An 8,218-nucleotide genomic window follows, 5' to 3' on the forward strand; every position below is an offset into this window, starting at 1 on the left:
GGAAGCAATTTGGATCCTGGGGGGGCATCAAGCAGTTCAATACAACTAAAAAGTGGGAGTCGAGATAAGACCTCAACGACGAAGCTTTCTCTGGAGTAAAAGGATATTTTTGGGAAGTCGGATAAGGATCTGGGGGACAGCGTCCAGTAAAGAGGGAAAAGGGCTTTCCCGTCCTTCTATGTAAATGATGAAGGGTAAGCGGGGTGGACGATGACCCTGAAATACCGGTGAGCCAAATAGGATTTCGGGCCCACCTGATAAGGGGCAAATCGTTCTCGTCCTGACCGGGGCACCAGGGTGACCCAGCCGCGAGACCCTTGAGTTTGAGAATCTACTTCAAAGAAGAAGGAAAAAAGGGTAGCAGAGGGCGCTATGTCAACGCTATGGCAAAGAATCTCAAAGCACCGCAGATAGGCCCAGGAGCAGGGATGAAGTTGACAAGGAGAAACATTCATATCGCACAACATTTGGTTAAGAAAGGAGGAGAAAGGAAGTTTAATGCTCACATCAAGAAACAGATATTCGTAAGCAAAGAAAAAGTGGGAATATTTGGGGTCATTAAGCCCACGATGCTGCCAGGGGCGGTCTTGTCCCCGGCATCCGGTGGTTCGAAGAAGGCCCTCCAAAAACGAAGAATGGCAAAGCCCACTGACCTTACTAGCAAGGTCAGAGACGGATTTGCTGGTTGACAGTTCCGATGGTTGATCAAGAACTCCTTGATCAGGGGCTTCTGAGATAGGGGAGGGCAGAGTGGCGAAGGTCGCCAAACGATGGGCTTTGATCTCCTCAATGGAGGACAAGGTCCCTGTCAAAGACATCAAAGAAAGAAAAGAAAGAAAGGGGAGAAGGAAGGGATGAAAACTAACCAGGAGGGGAACTGTGAGAAGAAGAGCAAGAGCCGGGGTGGGGATTCGTGAGATCAACGAAGGGGACCGGAGCGAGAGTCGGGAGCGAATATGGGAGCAATTAATAGAAGATGATGAATGATGTGAGGGAAAAAAACTCAAGGGTTGGGTATGATAAAGATTAGGAAGTCGTGCCTCATCATGGTAAAGGTGGGGCCTCCACACAAAAGGTGTGACGTGGATTCCGGAGAGCAGGGGCAGCGCATTAAGTGGAAAACTGTGACGGTTGGAGCTGGTTGGTTCAAATTTAAAATTGACAAGATGTTGACATAATTCGAGAAAACATTTCAAAGGTGGCGGTTGAGATTCTGTGGATTTACCGATCCAAACATCGTTTCAAGGCGCGACGTGTGGAAAGGATGCAGCACGTGACTAAACGTCGCGATTTATAGCGCGTGCATAACTATGCCGAGTCGGGCGGACTAGTAGCCGTCGCCACAAGCTTGCATGTGGACTGGGTTCGCCCGGAAGAAGAGGGCGCAGCTGAAGGTCCAAAGTGTCGATTGCAAAAGGCTTTATTTACCAGGCCATGTCGGCCATCGTTTTTCACTTCTAGATTTTAAGTTTTTAAGTTTTAGTCGGCATCCTTAGGGCTCTCGCCTTGTTTCTTGCTCAAAGACACACTTAGCTCTCATGCTTCGAGCTCGGTGTCTTGTGGACTTGTGGACTAGGCGAGACCTCAGGGTCCCTCGCGCAGGAGACCTGACCTTGGGTAGGGGACGCGCCATGACCTTGGGCCTCCTTTCCCGAGGCCCAACTGGCCCATCTGAATAAGATAGAGGCACCAAAGCCCAACTCCACCTCTATAAATAGGATGGGAATACCAATTGTAAAGGACTCTTAGCTCATTTGAGAAATAATAGCATTGAAATTCAGTTATATTTTCTCTCTCTAAGCGGTTAGAGTTTCTCTTTCTAAGCATTTACATCCCTTTCCTCACACTTTGGGTACTACCTTCCCTCTCTATGTTCTAGCACGGAACACTTGGTACTGTTCTTTGTAACATCCCGATCTGACGACTGGCCTCACGGTAACAACACGAGTCTTTTCAGCTCACTTTGTCCTCACTTGCGCACTTCCCGAGAAAACTTCCCAGGAGGTCACCCATCATAATATTGCTCCAAGGCTAGCACACTTAACCATGGAGTTCTTATGAGTTGGGCTCTCGAAAAGAAGTTGCAACTTGTTGTTATGGGTAGTACAATCAAATCTTATATGCCCTCCTCAACTGTATAGTCCATCCATCCCTATGTAAGATCAAGTTTTGATCTAGTAGTACAACTCTATGTTTTGATGATTACAAGTTAACCTTTTGATATGAACAATTGTGGTACTCTAACGTGTTTTTCTGAGTGTGCTATTTACAGGCTCTGACCTCAACTCAATCTCACACAAATCAGAAGCACTGTGTATAAAGGGTAACCCAAGCAACGCTTTCGCATTCACCATGTTTAGTATGAACAGTGGAAAAGCTTCAGAAGTTCTGAAGCTATACAAACTCTGATGTGGACTCAGTCGCTAGAAGCTCTGAAGATCCAGAAGTTCTGATAACCAAGAAACACTGAAGGTTCAGATGTTCTGATGGTGTAGAAGACTCTGAAGATCCAGAAGCTGAATAGTGGAAACTCTGAAGTCCAGAAGCAAGAAACTCTGAAGCTGAGACAACAACACGTGTGTCAGAATTTCTGATGCATAGTTCCTTGTGCCCGTGTGACAGTCTGTTATGATTGTGTGTAGATATGCTTATCTCCTGTGTGTGATTGTGTATTTTACTGTTACTATCTATCTTTAATTTTCAACCGTTGATCTTAAAGTGCTTTTTGAATCAACAACGGTTATTTGATAAAACCCACTATACACACACGTTCTCGTTCACTTCCGGTTTTCACTCTCGCACTCTCTGCTTTTCAAAACCGCTCTTTCTTGATTTCTCTCTCGATCTCTCTTCATCCTTCAAACTTCATCTTCTACCTCAAACCTTCAACCTCTTCAAGATGGTGAGACAAACAAGAAGATCTACTGCAGATGCACCTCAGTTCCCTCACATGGAAGTTGGTTTGGCAACGGGTCAAAGGGGCTCTGAGAACCCGGCACAAGAACAAGTTCAAGTTCAAGAGCAGATTGTTCCAATTGCAGAACGGGGCTGTGCCGTTCACTGCGTATTTGCTCCTGAAGAACTCCAAGTCCTGGCAGAATGGAGATTCAACCTCGATAACTTGGCTGCAAATGGGTTTGATCTTCGTCCTGAAGTCCAAGCTCAAGGTTGGGGAAACTACTTCAATCGACTTCGAGGACCGGTGTATGAGAAATTGGTAAAGGAATTCTGGAAGCACGCAGACTGCGATGACACTCAGGTGGTCTCTCACATTCTTGGCAGGAAGATCATCATCACTGAGAAGTCATTCGTGAATCTGCTAGGAGCAGAAACTGCTTATGGGTATCGGTTCCAACTGACGGAATCGAAGCTGAAACCCAGCACCAAGGACATAGTCAACAAGGCCCTGTACACCACTTTTAAACCGGGCAAGACAAGTTACAAGGTGATGGATCTTCACCCCAAACTCAGAATCTGGCACAAGATCCTGCTCAACTGCATCAATCAGAGACCGAAGGGCAGTTCCCCAGATTACATCAACTTCAACCAGAAGGCGATGCTGTTCTTCATTCAAGACAAGGAGAAGATCTGCCTTCCCTACTTCCTGTTCTCCTACTTAAAGGAATGCATCCGGAAGTCTCGCACCACCGCCTCCATCAAGTCTGCAATCAAATACATCCCTTTTGGGAGGCTGCTCTCAGACTTTCTCATTGAAAGCAACTTGGTGCAAGATTTGATCGATACTGGTTGCACAGAGGATTTGAGCACAATTGTCAGTGATGTCTTCACTGCAAACTCCTTGAAGAAGATGGGCTTAATCCAGAAGAAGATTGCTCCTGCTCATGAAGACTCATCTTCTGAGATCAGAGGAAGAAGAATGCCTCTGAATGACTACCCTCTGTGGACTCAAGCAGACCATCCTGAAGCCATCAGATGCTATGTTGAAGACCTCAGGGCTCAAGGATTCGAGATTGACCTTGATGATTTCATCAGCAGACTACCGCCAGCTCCAGAGTTTTCTTCTCCTCCCAAGAAGAAAACCAAGAGGAAGATGATTCTGGAAGAATCCTCAGAGGAATCTGATGTCCCTCTGGTCAAGAAGACGAAGAGCAAGCCTGATGATGATGATGATGATGATAGTGAGGATGGTCCTCCAAAGAAGAAGCAGAAGAAGGTCAGAATCGTGGTGAAGCCTACTCGGGTGGAACCAGCTGCTGCAGTGGTCAGAAGGACTGAACCTCCTGCCAGAGTGACTCGATCATCAGCACATTCAAGTAAGCCTGCACTTGCCTCTGATGATGATTTGAATTTATTTGATGCACTTCCTATCTCTGCCTTGCTTCAACACTCCTCAAATCCCCTCACTCCTATTCCTGAATCCCAGCCAGCCGAACAAACCACCTCTCCACCACATTCCCCAAGATCCTCCTTCTTTCAACCTTCTCCTTCTGAAGCACCACTCTGGAATATGCTTCAGAACCCAACCTCTAGGTCAGAAGAACCAATCTCTCTCCTTACCATTCCATACGACCCATTATCTTCTGAACCAATCGTCCACGACCAACCAGAACCCAACCAAACAGAACCACAACCCAGAACGTCTGATCACTCTGCTCCCAGAGCATCAGCACGTCCTGCTGTCAGAACCACGGATACAGACTCTTCAACAGCCTTCACACCTGTATCCTTCCCAACCAATGTGATTGACTCTCCTCCCTCCAATACCTCTGAATCAATTAGAAAATTCATGGAGGTTAGAAAAGAAAAGGTTTCTGCCTTGGAAGAGTATTACCTTACCTGTCCAAGCCCTAGGAGATATCCTGGCCCTAGACCTGAACGTCTAGTTGACCCAGATGAACCTATCTTGGCCAATCCTATCCAAGAGGCAGACCCCTTAGTTCAACAAGCTCACCCTGTCCCTAACCAACAAGAGCTCATTCAACCAGACCCTGAACCTGAACAATCAGTGTCTAACCAATCCTCGGTTAGATCACCTCACCCTCTGGTTGAAACTTCAGACCCTCACCTTGGAACCTCTGAACCCAATGCTCCCATGATTAACATTGGTTCTCCACAAGGTGCCTCTGAAGCTCATAGCAGCAATCACCCAGCCTCTCCTGAACCCAACCTCTCCATAATTCCCTATACTCACCTTCAACCCACATCTCTCTCTGAGTGCATCAATATCTTCTATCATGAAGCCTCTTTGAGGCTCCGCAATGTGCACGGTCAGACTGATCTTAGTGAGAATGCTGACAATGTGGCTGATGAGTGGAACAATCTGAGCACTTGGCTAGTGGCTCAAGTTCCAATTATGATGCAGCTCCTGCATGCAGAGGGCAGTCAGAGCATTGAGGCTGCAAAGCAAAGGCTTGCTAGGAAGGTGGCTCTTCATGAACTAGAACAGAGAAATAAGCTTCTTGAAGCTATTGAAGAAGCCAAGAGAAAGAAAGAACAAGAAGAAGAAGCTGCACGTCAAGCAGCAGCTCAGGCTGAACAAGCCAGACTTGAGGCAGAGCGTCTTGAAGCTGAGGCTGAGGCAGAGCGACTTGCACCAGTTGTGTTTACTCCTGCTGCTTCTACTTCCATTCCAGAACCTCAAGCTGCTCAGAATGTTCCTTCCAGCTCTACTCAGACAAGCTCATCCAGACCCGACATCATGGAACAACGTCTTGACACTCATGAATCCATGCTGATTGAGATGAAGCAAATGATGATGGAACTTCTGAGACGCACTGACAAACCTTAGTTTTTAGGATCTCTTCTTTTTCGTTAACTTTGTTTTTCTTTTGTTAAACTCTGTTTCTTTTTACTTATTTATGCTAATTTGTTCGTTTGTGATTATATATGCCTATCTATATAATTCTGTCACATATGTTTGCAAAAGTCTTTTTTATTCATAATTCTATGTTTACATCATATTTCTTTACATCATATAATCTAGAATGGAGGATCCCTCCTCATTCTTCTGCACTCCTGGCGCTGCTCTGACCTATCCTTTTCCAGACGATCCAGTACATGCTGGATGTTGCTGAGCCTGATCTTTAGCTCATCCCTCTCCAGAATCTCTTCTGAAGTCTTGAGCTTCTCTTCCAAACTCTCTTTCTCTTCCAGCAGCTTGAGTTCAAGCCGGCTGAGTTCTTGCACCTCCTCCACGAAGGCAAGAAATTCCTTCAGGTCTCTCTCCAACTCTGGACGCAGGTCCTCTTCCAGCAGTGTCCGCGTCAGCTCCGCGATGGTTGTTGCACCCTCTGGATGCCTGATGTTCAGGAACAAGTCCTCTTCAAAGGCCTTCTTCCTCAGCTCTTCAAGTGCTACGTTGTATGATGCCATTCTTTTTTACTGAAAATTATTCGAGGTGTGAAGCTTACCTTTCTCTCCAACGCTTTTTATAGGCTTCACTTTCTCTCTGAAAGTTAATGCTCTTACAGTTCCTCGAGGTTAAGTTCTTGGTAACTGACCCTTCTATTTACTCACTTGACCGGTGGTAAACGTTCCTCCCTTGCATTAACTCTTCTATTTATTTTCGCCTAACTCTGATTCTTACATCGGTTTCATTTTCTTTTAAACTTAGACCTTCTCTAAGGGGGAGTACCTTGTACTTCAAGCTAAGTTTTTCACACCCCAAGCTTTTTGCTTATGACAAAAAGGGGGAGTAAACCCAGCTTTTGATGTGTAAGATGTGTTAGTGTGATTTATTTTTCTTTTGGAGAATTTAAGAGTTCCACCTTCATGACCATAGATGTGTCACTGGGCAAATACAAGGAATACATTTCACTTCTTCTGAAGTGATTATAAGTTGACTCTGATACCCAAGACTCTGATACCTTGTCCATGACTCTGATCACTTATGCGCTCTGATTATTCGTTTTTCATCTATGTCATAAGTTTTTCACTCTGAACTCTTACATCATTTAGCTCAGAATCTAGACTTTACTAACGTTTTCATCAAGTATTAGATTCAGGGGGAGCTAAGCTCAGAATCAAGCAGTGACTTGAATTCAGAATGAGCAAGATAAACTATTCACATCAGGATAAGTATTATTCTATATCTCTAAACTCTGAGTGAATTCAGTATAATGTTTAAGAATTGTTCATCAAAAATCTTAGTTTTGTCATCATCAAAAAGGGGGAGATTGTAAGATCAAGTTTTGATCTAGTAGTACAACTCAATGTTTTGATGATTACAAGTTAACCTTTTGATATGAACAATTGTGGTACTCTAACGTGTTTTTCTGAGTGTGCTATTTACAGGCTCTGACCTCAACTCAATCTCACACAAATCAGAAGCACTGTGTATAAAGGGTAACCCAAGCAACGCTTTCGCATTCACCATGTTCAGTATGAACAGTGGAAAAGCTTCAGAAGTTCTGAAGCTATACAAACTCTGATGTGGACTCAGTCGCTAGAAGCTCTGAAGATCCAGAAGTTCTGATAACCAAGAAACACTGAAGGTTCAGATGTTCTGATGGTGTAGAAGACTCTGAAGATCCAGAAGCTGAATAGTGGAAACTCTGAAGTCCAGAAGCAAGAAACTCTGAAGGCCATGTTCTTCCCTCTGAGTTCAGAATCAGAAGATACAATGGTCAGAGGATCTGTGCTTTCCCTCTGACTCTGATCAACCGGCTTCACAAGTTCCAATCTGAAGTATTCCTCTGATCAGAAGTCTCCTAGGTTAAAAGGTCAAGTCGCTATCCAAGTACAAAAGCAAGTGTACCTTCCTGACGACTTACCTAACGTTCTCAGCCACAGCAGAAGCTGGATTTTCCAGAACTGCCCTCCAACGGTAGCATTTCCCATGCAACGCTCAACCCTAATCCTTGGAGTATATATAGAGGCTGAAGATTGAAAGAAGCGGCTAGAAGAAACTAAGAAGAAGCAATACACGCGCAAGACATATTCAAAATATTCTAAGCTTTCTTTCATCTGAAATTCATTGTGTTTACACTCAGCTTTTTAGAAGCAATTTCTTTGTAAACAAGAACTTCATATACAGTTGTATAGTTTGCCTTTAGGAGATCAAGGTTGATCGGATCCTAGAGAAGACTAAGAGAGTGAATCTTAGTGGTAGTTCCTTTAGGAGATCAAGGTTGATCGGATCCTAGAGAAGACTAAGAGAGTGAATCTTAGTGTGAGCTAAGTCAGTGTAATTGTTAGTCACTTGTAGGTTTCAAGTGCAGTTGTAACGATTATCTGATTAGTGGATTGCCTTCATTCT

Source organism: Lotus japonicus, chromosome 2 (assembly GCF_012489685.1).
Source record: "Lotus japonicus ecotype B-129 chromosome 2, LjGifu_v1.2".
In the NCBI taxonomy this organism is placed as follows: domain Eukaryota; kingdom Viridiplantae; phylum Streptophyta; class Magnoliopsida; order Fabales; family Fabaceae; genus Lotus; species Lotus japonicus.